At 34.1% G+C, this 20,967-nt stretch overlaps 1 protein-coding gene across 1 annotated transcript in view; it reads right to left on the reverse strand.

Annotated features, from left to right (window-relative positions):
• The window catches only part of LOC102146126 (uncharacterized), a 200,944-nt gene that overhangs the window by 20,410 nt on the left and 159,567 nt on the right, over nucleotides 1-20,967 (reverse strand). The window contains exons 7-8 of the mRNA XM_065539332.2: nucleotides 11,869-11,949; nucleotides 9,296-9,396 (exon numbers count right to left, since the gene is read on the reverse strand). The gene's annotated coding sequence lies outside the window, so the exon portion shown is untranslated. The remainder of the gene's footprint in view (nucleotides 1-9,295; nucleotides 9,397-11,868; nucleotides 11,950-20,967) is intronic.

Genomic DNA, 20,967 nt, shown 5'->3' on the forward strand with positions numbered 1-20,967 from the left:
ACTTCCTTATAAGTAACTTTTATCAATAAAGTATATGATATCTATGTGTCTTCAGAAATGCATTTTTTTCTTCCATTTTAACAGAAATGATTTGGATTTTTACTATATGTATTACTCTGTTTTCACACTGCTATAAAGAAATACCTGAAACTGGGTAATTTGTAATGGAAAGAGGTTTAATTGACTCACAGTTCTGCATGGCTGAGGCAGCCTCAGGATACTTACAATTATGGTCGGAGGGGAAGAGGCATGTCTTACATGGTGGCAGGCAAGAGAGAGCATGTGGGAGCACAGGAAAAACTGCCATTTATAAAACCATCAGATCTCATGAGAATTCACTCACTATCATGGGAATAGCATGGGGGAAACAGCCCCCATAATCCAATCATGTCTCTCCCTCAACACATGGGGATTCAAATTCAAGAGAAGACTTGGGTGGGAACACACAGCAAAACCGTATCACTCTATTAGTTTAAAATCCTCGAGAATTTAATATTATAATTGAGCTTATAAAATAAAGGTCTCACATGGCATATTGATATGATGTCAACAAAATATATAATGATTATATTTCCACAGAACTATACAGTTTATAAAATGTTTTCATCCACATTATCTTATTTTAAACTGTACGTTTTCAGTGAGATATTTCATTAGTGGGAAACATTTACATTAAAAAATCATTTGTTAGAAATAAATGTTTCAACTAGTCTCGGAACTAATGGGAATACAAAACTCTTGATGACTTTGTATTTGTGGATGGTGTTTGGATGTTCTTTCTAATAGTTCAGAGGATAGAGAAATCATAATTGGGATACTCCTTAGGAAGTCTGTTTTATTTAAGTGATTACAGCTAAAAAGACAAAAACTCTGAGGCCTTTTTCTTAAAAATCATCTAGAAAACATTAAAGTGTTTATTGATTTCAATATTTGATACAGAGAAATAAATCAATGTGTTTAAAATTCCCCAGTTGCTGTAAAATAAAACATTGCATTTTCTTTCTTTTCTTTTTCTGTTTTAATTTCTTTACTGCAGATTTCTTGGTGCTAAAAAGTGCACTGCTTCTTGTGGAAACACAATACATTCTTCTGTAATTGAAAAGAAGACAGGGTAGCTATTTTCTTGGCTTTTGATCTATGTGCCATTGCTTTCCTCATTTTTCCCTTTATTACCTTTTGTTAGAAGTAATCTGTGCAGATTTTTAAACATTTATTGAGACTGTTTTATAACCTATAATATGGTATATTCTGCTAAAATTACCATTGCATTTGGAAAGACTGTGTATTCTACAGGTGTTTGATGCAGTAATCTATTAAATATTAATTAAATTATGGTGATCGATGGTGTTGTTTAAACATTCTATATATGTAAAAATCTTTTGTATAGCTCTATCAATTGCTGTGAGAGAGGTTTTAAATAGGTGATTGTGCAATTCTCTATTCCTCCTTTTAATTATGTACATTTTTGCTTTGTATAATTTGAAGCTCTATTTATAATTGTATATCTTCCTAATGAATTAACCGTAAATTATCTTTTTGAAGTATTTCTTTTTATACCTGATGATATTTTTTGTTTTGAAATCTAATTTCTCTGACATTAATATAGCTACTATAGCCTTCTTATTCTTGAGGGTTGCATGGTATATCTTTTCCATCCATTTACCTTCAACTTAACTGTATTTTCATAGTTGTTTGTCTCTTAGAGGGAGAGTGTAGTTGAGTCTTTTTTGTATTTATTCAGAAACCTTTGTGATTCAATTGGAATGTTTTGGTCATTCATGATTAATGTAATTATTGAAATGGTTAGTGTGGTAGGCAGAAAGAGGGCCCAAAAGATGTCCACTCCTTAATCCTCAGAACTTGTGAATATGTCACCTTGCATGATAAAAGAGATTTTGAAGAGGTGATTATGATTAAGGACCTTGAAATTAAAAGATTATCCTGAATTATCAGAGTCAGTCCATTCTAATTTTATAAATCCTTCAAAGCAGATAACTTTTCTTACCTGTGGTCAGAAAGAGGTATAACCACTACATGGAAGAAGTTTCAGGAAGATGTGGGATAAGATAAAGTTAACTGGCCACTGCTGACTTTGGAGATGGAGGAAGGCAGCCAAAAGCTGGTGACATTTAGAATCTGGGAATCGTTCTCAGTTTAAGACCAGAAAGAAAACAAGGATTTCAATTTTACAAACTGAAGGAACTGATTTCTACCACCAACTTAAATAAATGGAAAAGAGATTATTTCCTGAACCCTTCAAAAAGCAATGAGGACTGTTGGCACCTTGTTTTGGTTTATTGAGACCCATACCACACTTCTGACTCACAGAAATATAACAATTTCTGATGCTTAAGCCACAACATTTACAGTAATTTGCTAGGCCTACAATAGAAAATTCATATAGATTTTGGTACCTGAAAATAGAATGTTGATGTAATGAGTAGAAAAATGTGAAAGTAGAATTGACTTTGGAATGGGGCACTAAGTGGAAACTGGAAGAATTTTGAGATGGCAGAGAGAAAAAGCCTAGATTGTCTCGAAAAGACTGTAACTAGAAATACAAATATGAAACGTGCTGCCAGTGAAGACTTAGTAGAAAATGAGCAGCAAGTTATTTGAAATTGAAGGAAAGGGGATTTTTATTATATTGTGACAGAAAATTTAGCATAATTATGTTATACAGTTATGTGGAAAACAGAATTTGTAAAAAAAAAAAAAAAAAAAAAAAAAAGTGAAACTGAAATTTAGTTGAAGAGATTTTTGAGTGAAATATTGAACGTATGGCCGGGTTGCTTCTTGCTGCTTAAAGTATGAAAAGAGACAGAAATTGAGGGAAAAGCTGTTAAACAAAATGAGGCTATGACTTGAGGACTTTGAAAGTTCTCAGTTATCTACATTGCAAAAAAAAAAAAAATGCATAAAAATTAAGAGATTCATTATTAGGAAAGTGAGTAAGCAGAGGTATGGCTGCATAATCTTGTGCCAATATTTCAGAAAGATTGAAAGTATTCAGTCATATAAAAGGTTCTCCAAAGAGGTTAAGGGTGTTGCTCACAAATTTTTTTAAATAAAAGAACATTTTAGAAATTGAAGGGTTTTGCCTCCTCTCCCACCCTCTCAGCAAAAATCAAACATATCAGTGAGTTTATGCAGGAAAATCTGTATATAAGCCTTTTTTCCAGTGAGTTGAATCCCTGTGACATACATAGGAGACCTGTAAAATTTCTTGAAAATTTTATACCAACAGAAACACTGGCAGATTGAAATGAAAGAGAGAGAGAAAGTACAAAATGAAAGAGGACAGCCTGGCCTTCTTCCTACAGTCATGAAACAGACTGATAAAACTATGCAGCAACAAACATGTTCTGCTTGTGAAAAAGAAGCATGACTCTGAGGACACAGACTCAAATCCAGAGGGTAAAGCTTAGTGCCACGGAGGATTATACCTAGATATGGAAACCAAATGGAGTGTGCTTAGCTAGTAAAAATTACTAAGTTTCTTGAAACCTGTGAATTCTGATTTTAGTTTTTATTTTTCTGATAATTAATGAGGTTGACCATTTTTTTATAGGTATATCTGAGACTTTTAGAGAAGACTTGCTTACAAGACATAATTTTATTGAGTTTTCTGCCTTTTTATTATTTGTAGAAGTTATTTATATATTTTGCCTATGAGTCCATTGTGAACTGCATGCATTTTATATTGCTAAAAGCTTTTCCCACTCTGGCTGCCTTTTATTTTTTGATAAATGTGAGTTATTAATATTATTGTAATCCAAGTTATCAGTCTTTATCTTTATACTTAATGCTTTCATACTCTTTTAAAGAAATCTTTTACTACCCTAAGTTCATGAAGATAATTTCTCTATATTATCGTCTATAAGCTTTTTTATTTTGCCTTTTATACTTAATCTTTTTAAGTAGTGAAAGAGTAGGAATCAAGATTCTTTTTTTATATAACTATCTGATTGATCTAGCACCACTTTTTGAAAAGATCATATTTTGCCCCACTATCACTTTGTGGTAATTATGTAACAACAAATATAAGCCTCTTTATATCATCTCTGACCTGTTATAGCTCTATTCTGGTTTGTCTCAACTCATGCCAATAACATGTTTTAATTTTGGTTGCTTTATAATAAATCCTGATATTCAAGTTTTTATTCAAAATTGTAATTGATAATTTTGGAATCAACTTAACAATTTCGAAAAACTATTAGGATTTTTACTGTGATTGTATTGAATCCATAAATCAACCTGGAGAAAACGGACATCTTTCCAATAGCTTCTTCAGTCTGTAAACAAACTATATCCCTTCACTTCTTTATTTACTTAATTTCTGTCAATAGCTTAGTTATTTTCAGTATAAGAGTCTTACAAATCTCTCACTGTATTTTCCCAGGGATTTAATGTTATTTTACTATATTATAAATAGTATCATAGGCAGGGAGCAGTGGCTCACGCCTGTAATCCCAACACTTTGGGAGGCCAAGACGGGCAGATCACTTGAGGTCAGGAGTTTGACACCAGCCTGGCCAATGTGGTGAAACCCGGTCTTTACTAAAAATACAAAAATTAGCCAGGCTTTATGGTGCACACCTGACTCAGGAGAATAGCTTGAACCTGGAAGGTGGGGGTTGCAGTGAGCCGAGATCGCACCACTTCACTCCCTCCTGGGTGACAGAGTGAGACTTTGTCTCAAAAAAGTAAATGAATAAATAAATAGTATCATTTAAAAGTTTTGTTTTCTAATTGTTTATTGAGAGTATATAGAAATAAAATGGCTCCATACTGAAACCCATTTCTCCACCTCTTTCACCCAACAAACTGTAAAGTCACTGATTTATTCATTTACATGCTCATTTTAAAGCCTCTCCCCATTTTTATGGATAATACATTAATTCACGTGGCATAATCTTTCGTAATATATTGCCCTAGTATTTTACCCTAACTAGTCTTCTAACAATTCTCTTAGCCTCTGGCTTAACATACCTCTAATCCATCTTTGCAAAAGCCCAAACGTATCATGTCACTCCCCTGATTTAGAAACTTCCATAATCTACGAATAAAACTCTTTAATGTGCAAGGTCATTGTTGATTTAACCTCCCAACCTATTTTCCACTTAGCTATCTAAATCTGTCATCAGCCAACCATTGGTAAACTACTTCCAGTTATTAAAATGAACAGTACTTTTTAAATCTATGTGCTTAACCATGTGCTTTACCATGTGCTCTTTCCTCTATTGTAATGCCATTTTTTTCTGTTTTTTATCTGATTGTTTTCTATGTATCCCTTTATTCCTCGTGAACAACACAGTGTTTGGAATAGTAAGCATTCATTAATAGCTTATTGAAGAATGCATTTGAGATAGTTAAGAGATATGTAGATATAGATTGCAGCAATACCTATATCAAGGAACTAATAGTACTCAGCCTTTAAGAGTTAATTCAAAAGGTTATGCTTCTGAATAGGCACCCCTGATCCCCAAGCAGATGTAGTCACTGTCTCCCCAATGTGTTCTGTGTATAGCTAGAACAGAGTATATATCTATTTGTTAACATATGTCGGGTAGTATTACCTTGATTTACATATATAGGATATCTTTAAAAACATGGGATTGAACAAAAAAATCTTCTGATTAAAAGCTTATGGTTATGTTGTAGCTTCAAATGTCTGCAATAAATTAACAAAGCTTCTTTTAGTTTTCTATTGTGACTTCCTCCATGTGGCTTCTATCCTCAAGGCCACCTGTTGGCCCAAGAAGCCAGCTGGAGCTCCAGTTGTTCAGTCTGTTTTCCAGGTTGCAGGAAGAGAGATGGTAAGTGTAGTAAATGGACATGTCTCCCAGCTTTCTTTATGAAGTATTCCAGATGGTCCTATAATATATTTTTACATGCATGTCACTGGCCAAAAAATAATTACATGACCACACTTAGCTACAAGTAAGGATGGAGAATACAGTCTTTTGTTTATGTATTGCTCAAACAATTGTTGGCTTAGAGTTGAATAAACTCAAGATGAGTATTGGATTGGCACTTAGCAATCTATGCTCTATCACTTACTGTCAGAAGCATACAAGAGATTGTTTTCTGTTTAACTCTTTATCCCTTGTTAACAACACAGTATCTGGCATAGTAGGCGTTCATTAGTAGTTTATTGAAGAATACATGAGACAGTTAAGTGATATGTAGATATGGGGTGTGGCAATGCCTATTTCAAGGAACTAACAACACCTAGTACTTGAAAAGAAATATTTTAGGCTGGGCACTGTGGCTCACACTTGTAATCCCAGCACTTTGGGAGGCCGAGGTGGGCAGATCACCTGAGGTTAGGAAGTCAAGACCAGCCTGGCCAACATGATGAAACCCCGTCTCTACTAAAAATACAAAAATTAGCCGGGCATGGTGGTGGGCACCTGTAATCCCAGCTACTTGGGAGGCTGAGGCAGGAGAATTGTTTGAACCCAGGAGGCAGAGGTTGCAGTGAGCAGAGATAGCGCCACTGCACTTCAGCCTGGGTGACAGAGCGAGACTCTGTCTCAAAATAAATAAATAAATAAATAAATAAATAAATAAATAAATATTTTAGGTTTGCTGAAGACTAATGTTTGTGTCCCACCCCCTAACCCCCATTCATATGTTGAAACCTAGTTCCTAATGTAACAGTATTTGGAGGTGAAACCTTTCAGAGGTAATTCGGTCATGAGTACTCTGCCCTCATGAAAGGGATGAGTACCCTCATGAAAAACACCCAGAAAACGTGATTGCCTCTTCTACCACGTGAGGACACAGTCTGAAAGGGCTGTTCGTGGACCAAGAAATGGTTCCTTTCTCACCAGACACCAAATCTGCCAGCACTTTTTTATCTCCAGCACTTTGGTCCTGGAGGCTGAGCACTTCTCATCCTCCAGTACTGTGTGAAATAAGTTTCTGTTGTTTCTTAGCCACCAATCTATGGTAGCTTTTTATAGCAGTCAAAACAGACTAAGTCAAGATCTTAACCTCAGTAGCCCAGTTTTGCTTTGTTGTTGAAGATTTATAAAATAATAGCCCTGAAACGTTAAGTACTCTTAGCAAATATTGATTTTGTTGATTTGTAGTATATTTAGGCACACTTATCCCCTGGAAGAATTAGGGAAAAAAATGGCAAGAAATGAAAAAAAAAAAAAAAATGAGGCACCTATGCTACAAAAGTATACATAGACAGTAACTCAGTTCAACAGAATTTAGAAACTTTCTCTTTTGGAAAGAACTTGTAATCACCATTTAAAATATTTCAATGATAAAATACTATGTAATCTGATAAAATAATGAGATATAAATGGAGAAAGGGATAGTTCACAAAGCAATTATTCTTGTCTGTGGTTTCTTTCTGGCATGAGGGTAAGAGGGAGAGTATTGAGGTCACAAGAATTACAGTAGTCTCCTCTTTACCACAGGGGACATGTTTCAAGACCCCCCATGAATGCCTGAAATCATAGTACTGATCCCTCTGTAATCTGGGTTTTTTCCTATACATATACACCTATTATAAGGCTTAATTTATAAATTAGACATGGTAAGAGATTAACATCAGTAACTAATAATAAAATGGAACAATTATAACAATATGCTGTGATAAAAGTTACAAGACTGCGGGGTCTCTCTTTCTCTCAACCTATCTTCTTGTACTATACTCATCTATTTTGGGGACTGTAGTTGACTGAATCCACTGCAGGTAACTGGATCTACAGAATGGGGAACTATGGATAAAAGAGGACTACTGTGTAAAACCGAGAAACTCTTACTAAACAGCAGAGTTCTGAAGCTTTATGTGGCTGATTATTGTACAACTAATGCTTGACAGTTATTCAGTTTTCCAAAGGCAATTATTTATTTTTGAACCCTGTCAATTAAGCTAGATTATGTTTTCTAAGTTTCCTATTAATTATCATTGGATTGAAAAGAGTTGGTTTATCCTTTCAGGTTAAAAGGAAAGGAGGCATAAAGAAGTATAGTTAACTGGCAATGCATATTATTTGAATTAACCATTGGAAAGCATTCAGATAATTTTACATACAGGAAAGCAATTTAAATTGAATTTTTTTTTCTGCAAACATGAATATACTTTGCTCTTACATTCAGCACTCATTAATCACCTATTATATGTCAGACCCTGTGCCAGGTGAGTGAGTCATCCTCTTGCTTATAAAGATCTAAGAGTCTATTAAAAGAGATAGATTTTAATAAAATAATCATGGTAGTGAATGTATAATTGTGAACAGGAAATTGAATTGAATGAAATGAACATGATGCTAAGATAGCACGTAAGTAGGATCTTGACTGAAAAGGAAGATGGGGGAGGTCCAAATAAGACTTTCCTAAGGACATGGTTTTAACGTGACTGAGAAAAACAAAGAATTAACTATCGCTTGGAGGCTTTGATTAGTCAGTTGTATCCTGTTAACTTATAAAGTAGAAAGTTTAATAAGCAGGATCCCTTTAAAAGCTGGATTATCAAATCATGTAAATCATTGCAGATACATTAATTTTTCAGCAACATTTGCTATAGAAATGTCTACAAAGTGGCTTTATTTTATTCTGAGGGTTAATATTATAAAACTTTGCTACAATCACTTTTTCCAGCTATATTAGGATTTTTTCTCATCATTCAATTGTAGTTTAGTTCTTGTTGTGTGCTCTAAGTAGCAGAAATGCTATCTTCAGAGCTGGTTTTGGAACAGGCGACTGACTTTAGGCTGTGTGTCTTAGGTTACAAAAGCATCATTCCAGGCCGGGCGCGGTGGCTCAAGCCTGTAATCCCAGCACTTTGGGAGGCCGAGACGGGCGGATCACAAGGTCAGGAGATCGAGACCATCCTGGCGAACACGGTGAAACCCCGTCTCTACTAAAAATACATAAAAAACTAGCCGAGCGAGGTGGCGGGCGCCTGTAGTCCCAGCTACTCGGGAGGCTGAGGCAGGAGAATGGCGTGAACCCGGGAGGCGGAGCTTGCAGTGAGCTGAGATCCGGCCACTGCACTTCAGCCTGGGCGACAAAGCGAGCCTCTGTCTCAAAAACAAAAACAAAAACAAAAACAAACAAACAAAAAAAACAAAAAAAAAAACAAAAGCATCACTCCTGTGGTTTAGACTGATACTGTTCAATATGTTAGCCACTAACTACATGTAGCTATTTACATTTGAATTAAACTTTTTTAAAAAGTTAAAAATTGTATTCCTTAGTCTTACTAACCACACTTCAACTGCTCAATAGCCATACCTGGCCTGCGACTTCAACTGCTCAATAGCCATACCTGCCCTGCGGCTTCTGTGTTGAATGACACAGAATAAATCCATCACCAACAAAATTTCTGCGAGACAGCACTGGTCTAGAGTTCATAAAGTGCAGTGGCATCTGCAATTCACAAGAAAATGAAATTTTCAATCATGAAATGGCTATATCAAAATCTGTGCTGGTTTGACAGCTGGGAGCAGAGGAATGCCGGTGACCAGCCGTACATTGATCCATTTCATGTGAGACTCTTACTCCATTTTTATTAAGAAAAACAACAAATAATAAAATGTAATCCCTTGTGAAAAATCAAAGATCATCTGTCAGTAAAGGAAGCAGAAAAAATATATTGTCTTGTGGCTCATTACACATTGATTGAGTATCATTTTTCTCAAATACATGATTAAGAATGAAGAATCCGCTGGGACAGAATATAGTATCTTCTTTATTTTGCCTTGGAAGTTTCATATTGATTTCCCTCTGGCCTACACAGAAGATATTCATAGGTACTAATGATTTGTCTTTGCCTCCAGCTTCTAGAAAATAGAGCTTGAGGCAGGGATCAAAGTACTTACACCTTATTCAGTATGTGGAAGTCCAGGACAGTGAAGATGAAAAGAGACAAGGTAAAACAAGATGCAAAGTAACATAAAAGCAGTAGTAAGAAGTGCAAGTGCACTTTGTAGAGAGGTAAGGTAGATCATTCAGCAAGTGTTTTCACTTAGACTGTGAGGTTTCTCTGGGAAGTTTGCAAGGAGAAGACATACACTGGAGCAGTCCATGTAAGGGAGAAATAAAGAGACATTTGTCTTCTCTGTTCTCTCCCATCTCCCTTTTCCCACTAGTTAAGGTTCACATCTTGGGGAGCTGACCCCTCACTTTCAAGTGTTATCAAACAGCATATCACTCCATGTAAGTCTGCAAGTGAAGGCAGTAGGGTATAGACAATGTATGGAATCTATAGAATATGCAGACCTCAAGATTCACCTTGGACTCCAGTCAGATTCAGGAACGTGGCAAGGGCATTAGCAAAGGGGCAGGAGTGTCATTCAGGATTAATGTTGAAGTAAGAAAGCTTAAGATAGTGATTTGGCTGGTTGTATCTTCAAGGATTGAGCATAACTACAATAAGGGGAATGATTTTTTTTGATGATATAATCTTCAAACGGGCTGGAAATTTTTAGGAAGAATAGAGGGAGAATGTTCTGGAAATGTCATGATGAAGAAAAGGTTTTAAATGGAGAGAAAACACAACTACCACTTGAAAGAACCACAGAGAAGGCAGCATCCTCAGGGAGGAGCCTTTTTTTGTGTTAAGATAAGCAGGGGAATGAAAACTTAGCAAGAGGTTAAACTTAAAGGGTAAGTCAATGATGACTGACTCAAGTTTCAGAGAACAGAACAGGATTTGATGGATTGGGAAGCGTGTAAGCCTGGATTAGAGTGGGAGAGGTACTCAGTTTCATGAGAGTGAGTGTTTAGATAACACTTAGGGAGGACTTGGGGGTTGGGGTGCCTTGTGGTGACTGACAAAAAGAAGGATTTGAGTCTTGAACGGATTGATAGTGTCCATGGCATATTGTGGGGTGGGGCAGTAAGTGTTGGGGGAAGTAGAATGGGAGGGTCTTGCAGCACCATGCACAGCCCTGTGTGTCCATTCCTCAGCCAGGCCCAAAGCCTGGCATTTGTGAGCAATGGCACCAGGAGCACATGGGGCTCAGAAAGCATTGTCTCCCCAACACATAGTTCTTCTAATAGCATAATTGAGACATCAGAGAAGTCTGTAGGCTCTGAGAGGGGCAATAGTGGGAGGGATGTGGGTGCACTATATGCTAATGTATATTTTCAACAATATTAACATTTATGTGTATCACAGTTGAGACATATTTACCACTGAGATATATGCTGCTATCTTACAGAAAATAGCAATTCTTTCAGCAAAAACAAAGAACCATCTAAAAGTCCTGCTGTAACCACTTTCGGATTGATCATCCAAATTGTGAGGCAAGGATTCTGGTAATTTAATCACTCCTGGATGAATGAGAATACAGAAGTTATCAGCTTCTTTTATGGGGGGTGGGAGGGCAGTGGAGGGACTAACATAGAAATCCCCAAATGGTATATTATACAAGGAACAGAGATTTTAAATAGAAAGAAATGTATATTTATTTTTCTGGAATGAATTCTCATGCATTCATTATAATATCTCTAAACATAATATCAGAATTTGGCATACCAAAATATTTAAGTCGAATATAGTTACCGGAAAATATTTTTTCTCATATTTTCCACTTCTTTGACTTTTCATAAAAATGTTTACAAAGAAAAGCACATTCTTTAGAGAAAGTCATTACAGAATGCATGGAGTATTATTATTACATAAGTCTTCAATGTCTCCATTTGTGCTAATCAAAATGCACAGAACACAAGCTACAATCCTCCAAAAATTGCTAAGAGCTTACAACACGGATAGATATTAATACTCTTTGTAGAAACGGAAGAAAATTACGTTTAGCCCAAGTGACTTTATATCCCTTCCTAGGTACATTAAGCCTCTTTTTAAAACTAAATAAAAATTATGTTTAGCCCAAGTACCTTTATATTCCGTCCTGGATACGTGACTATTTTCTTCATTTAATCTGCAACATTCAGGTTCTGTTTACGCAGCTGAAATACCTATTGTCCAAGAATTAAAGAAAACATAAAATAAAATTGCCATCATGCTATCAAACCCTTTTGCTAATATAAAATTTCTGAACAAAGACCTGAAAGGATATATTCTTATGTGGCAAACAGATTTAAAGTCTGCTTTAACAATCTAGAAAACAGAGAACAAATGTAGAGAAATCACAGGATGCATGTTAACTGCAAGCTACTGGTTCCCACAAAGAGAGACCAGAATTACAAGCAGGTAAGGTGCAGTAGAGGTTGGGACAAAGATCTAGGAATGTTTATAGAAAATTCCTCTCCCTTGAAACCAGAAGTATTAAAAAAAACATTTTCTTCTAATAATTAAATGTATTACTCAAGCAAGTAACATGATACAACTAAAGAGTGTGCTGACTAGTTGTAAACACATCATCATACAAATATGCTAGTGGGTTTGGTTTTTATTTCATTTGTTGAAAAAATGTTAAAAATCAGAGAAAAGGTGAGTAAATATCACACACATACCTGCATCCACTACCCAGGATGATAAATACTAACTTTATCTCATATTGGCTTCTGACATGTTTTCATAAAATAAATGAAGTTATCATGAATCAACTTCACCCCCTTTTCTCCCCACGATCATTCTACTTCTTGACTAGCCAGAGGCAACTACCATCACAACTGTGTGTGTTTAATCAGTTTATGCTCTTATACTTTATTTCATATATATGTAGTCACTATCAAAACATTACATATTTCAAATTTCCATAAATGATATCATGTGGAATCATTTACAATATGCTTTTTAAATTCAACATTATATTTTTGAGATCCATTGATGTTGATAAATGTCAATTGTAACAATATACTGCATTTTATTTATCCATTTCTCTTTTGATATCATTTGTTTCTGATATTTCATTACTACAAATTATTCTACAATATGCAACTTTATATATATCGTTATGAAATGTGCAGGACTTTTTGTAGGATGTATGCTTATGAGTAGAATTGCTGAGTCACAGGTTTGCATCTTCAGTTTCCTGCTAGATTGTCAGATTATAAATTGGTCCTTAGTCTGTACTCTTTCCCCAGTATACAAGAGTTTTTATTTATCCACATTCTAAATTATATTTGGCAAGGTCAAACTTTAAAATTTTTTCCCACTCTTATTGGTGTAAAATAATACAGCATTTTAAACTAACGGTTTATTTTCTCGGTTATGAGATTGAGCATAATTTTAATTTTTTTTAAACATTCAAGTTTGCGCTTCTCTGAATTGCTTTCCATGTAGATGGTACACTTGTTTACTAGGTTGATTATTCATTTTTTCTTGTTCACTTTAGTAAATTCTTTTTACCATTGTAGCTACCTATTTTTAGTTACACAAGTTAAAAAAAATTTTATACCTTTAGGTTTTATGTATCTAATTGATCTATGTTTTCTTCATGACTTTTTTGTCTTAAATTATTTGCTTCCACATTGTAAGGAAAATTGTCAGTTACATATTCCTCTAAAAATTTTAAACTTTTACTTTTCAATCTGTGGCCTTGGATCCAGCAGGATTATTGTGGAGGGTAAAGTTCATGACAGAGAATCTCGTCGCATTCTTATCATATGTAGAGCCAGTTGACCCAGCACCAATTACTGCAGTGTTCACCTTTTCATGATTAATTTGTACTGTTGCCTCTATCAGACATTGCATTTCCTTGTGGCTATGGGTCTCTTTTTAAATTCTTTTTATTGACTCCTGTCCCAATTAAATATTGTTTAATACTGTGGCTTTAAATGTGGTAGGTAATGAGCCAAGTCTTTCTTCTCTGTTTTCCTGCTTTTCAAATTCAACTTAGAATATAAAGAAATACCTACGGCTGGGTAATTCATAAATATTATAAAAGAAGTTTATTTGGCTCTTGGTTCAGCAGGCTGTACAAGGAACATGCCACCAACATCAGCTTCAGGTGAAGGCCTCAGAGAGCTTCCAATCATGGTGGAAGGGGAATGGGAGCTGTCATGTCACATGGCAGAGGAAGGAAAAGAGAGAGAAGGAGCTGCCAGGCTCTTTGAATAATCAGACCTCAGGGTAACTAATAGAGCGAGAGCTGATTCATTACCTCCAGGAAGGCACCAAGTCTTTTATAAGGGATCCACCCCCTTGCCCCAATACCTCCCACCACAGCTCACCTCCATCATAGGTGATCAAATTTCAACATGAGACTTGGAGGAGACAAATACCCAAACCGTATCAGTTGGTGAATAATTTTCTTTTCTCATAATACCTTTACCTGGTTTTTCTATCATGGTTATATTGATCTTGAAAAATAATTTGAATAGTTTTTATTTTTTAATTTTTAGAACAGTCTTTATTAGTTAGTGATTACGTATATATAGACTATTTGATCTTCTAGCCTTGATCTCTTTTCTTTTTCTGTGGATAGAACAAGAAGGGGGAATAGGAATGAATACATTTTCTAATGGTTATTAGTCTCTTCAAGTTTTCTATGTTTTATTCATTTTATAATGTAAATATTTTCAAAAAGTTCTCTTGGGCATTAATTTTATTGAATTATTCCTGTAAGTTTTAAATCACCATAAATCTAAAAATACTCTACTTTTTCATTTTCTAGTATTGGTTATTTGAGCTTCATCTTTTCTTCAGTTGCCTTGATTAAAATGTTCTTTTATTTTTCTTTTCTAAAAATACAGATTTTGATTTTCATATCTTCTCTTTTATTTTAATGTGTGCTGCCTTATTTTTCTCTTACCTTTGTAATTTGTTTCTCCTTCTTTCTTGGGTACATTGCATGCTTTGTATGTATTTTGAATATATATTCTATTTATCAGATATAATTGAGTTATTTATTGGATATATTTTATTTTTCACCTTCACCTAGCTTTTTAACATTACGACATAGCTTCTTTATGCTAATTTTTCTCTTCTTTTTCTAATTTATAAATGTACAGCAATAAGTGTTCTAACCATATTCTGTACATTTTGATGTGTAGAATACATTTTGATAGGTAATTTTTTGCAACTATTCACTTTTAAACACTTTGGTATTTCCATTGAGATTTCCTCTTCAAACTGAAGGTTATTTACACAATGTTTGTGTGCATATGTGTATATTTTAATACAAATAGGTAATTTTGTTATTGACACCATTTATCTGTGGTCAAATAATGCAAGTATGTTTTTTTGTAATTGAGATTTCCCTGGTGGCTTGTACTGATTGATTTTTAAAATAGGTTTCACATGTGTTGGAAAGAAGGTACAATATTTATTTCTTTAATGTAGAGTTTTATAGTTAGATAGAGACAGAAAAACAGGAAATAATGCTGTTGACTACATTGCTTATATTTTCTATGGCCCTGATATTTTTCTAAATCAGCTTTTTGGAAAATGTTTTAAAGACCCCACTATAATTATAAATTTGTTCATTTCTTTTGTATAATCCTGTTAATTTTAACTTTATGCATTTAATTTTATATCATTAAAGTATCACAATTTATAATATTTATATGTATATTAGTGAATACCCTTATTATTATAGAGTGTCTTATTCTTGTTAAAGCTTTTACTAAATTCTTTTTAATAATACCACTATTTGCTATTGTTGGGCCTGCTTTTTAAAAATAACTATTCCTTATTATTCTTTATTTTTTATGTCTTTTATCTCAAATGTTCTGTATTATTTGGCTTTATTTGTGTCTCTTAAGAGTAGCATTTAAAATGAATATTTTAAAATACATTCCTATATATTCTGTTATAACAAATGAGTATATTACTGATTTTGACTTATGTCTGGCATGCTATGTTTCCCTTTCTTCCTTATTTTTCCCTGGGTTCTTTTTGTTTTCTTTATCTCTTGCTGTGATGATGCAGTTTCCTGTTTTTCTCTGTTATTCTTTTCATATGTTTTGCTTATATGGATTTATCAACTGTATTTCTGTTTTTTTAGTGGTAACATTAACATTTTAGATACAGAATTACCATGTAATAATTATCTCTAATAATGATTTATCTGATTTTTTTTCTTTATTATTATCAACATTAGTTTTTTTGCTTTTTTGTAGGTAAGAGGGAAGTTCAGGGAATTTGAATTGACCTGTGTCTCTTAGCAACAAGCAAAACCCACCTTCAGCAAATGAACTTGCTGAAATTCAATATATATCCTAAACTTTAAACTTTTCCAACAAATTTAGAGCATTTAGTTTCTCTTCTCTCCTCTCAAACCATATGCTATTCACATTATTCTATCTAGAATTTTAGTTCTAGGTGTTTTCGAAAAGAAAGAAAGAAATTCAACAAAAATTACTTATTTAAATAAAATGTACAAACATATTGGATCTTTGTTTCTCACAATTGCTAACTGCATTTTATGCCTTCCATACAAGTGTACTCTTCTTTTTGCTAAGTAAATGCTTCTGAATTTTTATGAGTAAATAATTCCTTTACTCGTTTATGTATTAAAAATGTTTTCCTAATGCCCTTACTCTTGAATGATTGTTTATAGGTGTACATAACTGTAGTTTGATCATCTTTTCTTCAGCACGTTGAAGCTATTACTTTGTTGTCTTCTGATCTTTACTGCTTCTAAAGGGATATCTGTTCTCATTCTAATTATTAGAAATTTTGTTTTTCTCCCAGAGAGGGTGCATGGTTTTCTCTTTGGCTATTATGTTCTCCCTTCCGTTGTTTGTCAAAGTGTTGTTTGCTTGTATTCCGCTTAGCTCTTGCTGTGCAGTTTCTAAATGAAGATTCAGGCCTTCAGTCTGGAAATAGTTCTAAATCACTTTACTTCTTTAAATATTGACATTTTCTCTTTTGATAATTTGCTGGGGAAAAAAATCAAGTCAGACCGTTCTTCAAGACTGTCATAACTTTGATGTCGTATTTCCCCTTCCTTCTCTTTCTTTTTCGTTCTGTAGGTCAGTTCCCCAGTGCTCTTTCTAATTCATTAATATTTTCTTCAGCTCTTCTAAACTGATGTTAACCTAATTTACTCAATTTTTTTGGTTTTTATTGCTTTTTAATTTTAATGATTTGATTTTTTATTTCTAAAATTTCTCTTTAGAACTTGTCTATAGCCACATGTTTTTGAAACAACCATTTTGGATACTATAATCGTTTCTTCTTTTCTTAATTTATACATTTTAAGATCTTAAAAATACATATTTAATTTTTTCTCAGATTGTGCAATCATAATTATGCCATTCAGTTAACATCTGCTTGATGGCTCTCTTTCGTGATTTCTTTTTATGCTTATATGCTTTGAAATTTTAGTCTTTCCTATACCACTCATATACCAGTCTTTCATGCTACAATGTTCCTTTCTTGGTTTCTTTGTTTGTTTTGGCTGAATCTCTCCTTTCTCACCTCTCCATGTGTGGCAGTTTTACAGTTGTCTCTACCTGCCTTGCCCTTGTATTGGCACCCAGACTCTCAGAATGCAGGGATATTATGAGTGTATTAGCTAGTTGGGGCCTGGCCAAGCTTTGGTGAAACACCTACTTGTGCTTCCTGCCACCTATTAGGCAACAACTTATCAGCCTCAGCTTTGCCTCTGAACATGGCTGGCCTGGCCTAACTCTCTATAGCACACACTGAATCTGGCTCCATTCTCCCACCCGTTTTGATCCTCAGAAGTTGAAAGCATAAACATTTCTGCTACTTCCTTGTCCTGGAATGTGGTAGGCCTGTGACTTAAACCACATTTACTGCCATGTGTTTTTATTCTTCTTCTGATCTTCAAAGATGTTTATCTTCCTTTTGGTTGTAACCATGCCTTTTAAAAGCATATGCAACATATCTTCTATCTTTGCTGTGAGTTTTTGAGGGGGAGCGGAAAAATATTCTACAGAAACTGCCCGTGCCAACTTGAACAGCAACCTCATTGCAAGTGGCTCTGTAAGAGCGAAGGCCGTCAGTAACAGTTACAGATCTAATTGCAAGTTTACATGAAAACCTCAGCCCATCACTGTTAGAGTTCTGAGTGCCACTTATTTAGCAAGGGAAAATCACCTATGGAATATGGTTTCAGAGTATTGATTAGTCCTTTTCACACAGCTGCATGCTAGTGTCTGAAATTTTAGGAAGAGTTGCATACGTTTGACATAATATTACAAATAGTTTTATTTCTCCTGGTAAAATATACATCTCCTTGTGTTTGATATGACTTTAAGCTTTATGAATCATCTGTGTCCTACTGCCTTGTTGTAAAGTTATTTGTCAAATTCTTTCCTAAGATCAAGGTTTGATTGGAAAGACAGAAAGAATATGAGGAAACTTTCTGCCTAGCACATAGATTTGGATGAGAAATTACATTGCTTTTAAAAGAATATGGGTATTGGAGTTAGTAAAGAAGAGGTGTCCTCACTTACAGCTGGACAGATCATCTTGGACAGATTTTTAATTTCTATGAAATTCTATTTTCTTAGTTTCTAAAATGGAATCTTTATGATGATTACATGAGATAATGTATGTAGTAGCACTGAGCATAGAGTAGGTACTCAATAAATATTAGTTGAAAGAAAGTAAGAGACAGAAAGTTTACACCTGGAGCACCAAAGAGGGTTCCAATTCCATCTACTTAGTTTTGCTTTTCTCAGTCACAAATCTCTTAGAACGAGTCTCAATAAATAAGTTACATTTACTGCAAATCAATTATCTAGTCAATAATCTTAGGGAAGTACTTTAACTCTGAAGATTTTATAATCATAGCTTCAGAGGAAAACATTCAAATTGAGTAGACTTGAATAAACCACTGATTTGTCAGTGAAGTCTAAGAATCTGAATAAATTCATTTTAAGTGTACCTTCATTATTTTCAATGATAGTTAGTTTTAGGTGGAAACTCTCAACTAACACTTTTGCAAAGACCAAAACAAATCACTTTGCAGAATGATTAAGGCAGAAACAAAGAGCAACTGAGTTTGTTCCTTGTTAAAGATATTTGCTTTTATATTAGTCCAAGAGAAATATGATGGTCTAGGAGACTGCCATTGAGCTAAATCTTACATTACTCATTTAGATATATTTAAGCTCACAAAATAGCTCCAAATTCCATACTACTCTTATAAAATAATCATAATTAATTGCTATGGTATCAACATTGAGCCTAAAGGATAGTAATAATTCTATCTTATATTTTCAGAGTTCCTTGCAGTTTTCAAAGCACTTTTAAAGGCCTTATCTGATTTGAGCCTCACAATAAGACTATAAAGCAGGAATTATTGTCTCCAGTACACAGATAAGGAAAATGAAGTACAGAGAAGTGAAATGAAGTTGCTCAGTAATTCAGAGTTCCAGCAACTACACTGTAGTTGGCAGGGCTGATCAAACTTTCTAGTGCCTAACAAAGTGTCATCTACACTGTAGGCATTTAAATTTGTACTTATGATATAAAAGTAAGATTTACTGAACAGAGCATTGTACAATATATTCAAAATTCCCAAGATTGTTTAGAGAATTTACATTATAGACTACCATTAAAATGCATGTTTTTGGCATTTAATAGAAATCAGTGATTTCTATATCTCTATCGCTTGAGAAATTACCTTCTGCATGTTTTATTTCAAGGATATCAAGTACTTCACTACTTATTTTTTTTTTAACTCCAAATTGTCAATGAAAGCAATTCAGTATTGTACAAAATGTAACTTTGTACAATTCTCTAAAACCAACAACCAAGAAAGAAGACACCTCCTTATTCTTAAGTATAACATGCCCTGATATGTTATTCTTATGTTCAAAAAGATCTTATGAGACATCAGACACTGAGCTCAAATAACTATACCAAAGGATTAAACCCAGAGCTTGCCTTAACAAGAAGTTCAGATTTGTTTTGCTAAGACATTACAAGTGCATGATGACATGTTTTAAATATACCAGTGCCTCTTGAGCAAAACAACTATTGTAACATTTACTATATTATAATATCATAAATTTGTAGCAGCACATATTACTACTATGGGTTTTTATTTCAGCGGTTTGAACTCCAGCAGGTCTTGAAATTATTTTTATAACTTTAAATGAGGTGCATTTCTTCATGTCTTATAAACAGTAAAAATTATTTCTATCTATATTACCTTTTCCCCATTTTCTGAACTACTTATTTTGGCCTTATTCATCTATGTTTCCATCCATGAGTCTTTCATATACCAGTGTTAATTTTATTGTGAGGATATAAGTCAATATCATTCCAAGAAAAACATGCCTGTTATACTCTAACAAAGTGAGTGCTGCTCCTTCACTTAATTACAAGCTCCTATCCCCCAACAAACAAAAATGATAAGGAAAACTCTGCTCTTCACATTTTCTTCTGGCACACTGTGTGACCTGAAGAAAATTCTGTTTCCTGCGGTCTGGCATCACATTTTAAATAAAGCTGCATTATGACTTCCACAGGCTTTTGGAAATTTTGCCTTTTTGGGCCCCTTTTTTATTAAAAAAAAAAATTTTTAATGATATTTTATGACTGTATTGCCACCAAGATGAATATATTGATATTGCATATTAAAACTTTTTAATCTAAGTTTATTTATTTCTGATTTTAAAAGAAATTAAAATTTTTTTGGCACCCTAGAGGTACTCTGGGCTCTAAACACTATGCCTGCTATTTCTAATAGAGAAGTCAGCCCTGATTCTAATCTTTGGGAAAACAGATTTTTAAAAAATGAATTTGACAGTTGTTTTCTTAAAAATTCTATTTATATTGATGCTCTTCTTAAAGTCTCTGAAAAGTATTCGGGGCTTCTTCAGCATTTAAGGAGTAGTCATCTCCATGCATATGCAATCAATACAAAGATTATTAATTTATATAATTTCACACAAAAAAGTCTAACATTGCCTTACAATGTGCTGGGACTAGAGTAAGAGGCTTATATGCATCATTTCATTTAGTCCTAACTACCCCCAAGAAGTAGGTATTAGTATTATAACTTGCATTATACAAATACCGAAACTAAGGTTCAGAGGAATAAAATGGTGTGTTCAGTGTCCCACAGGAAGTACGTGGTAGAGGCAGAATCTAAATCAATGGTT

Source organism: Macaca fascicularis, chromosome 2 (genome assembly GCF_037993035.2).
Source record: "Macaca fascicularis isolate 582-1 chromosome 2, T2T-MFA8v1.1".
Taxonomy (NCBI): domain Eukaryota; kingdom Metazoa; phylum Chordata; class Mammalia; order Primates; family Cercopithecidae; genus Macaca; species Macaca fascicularis.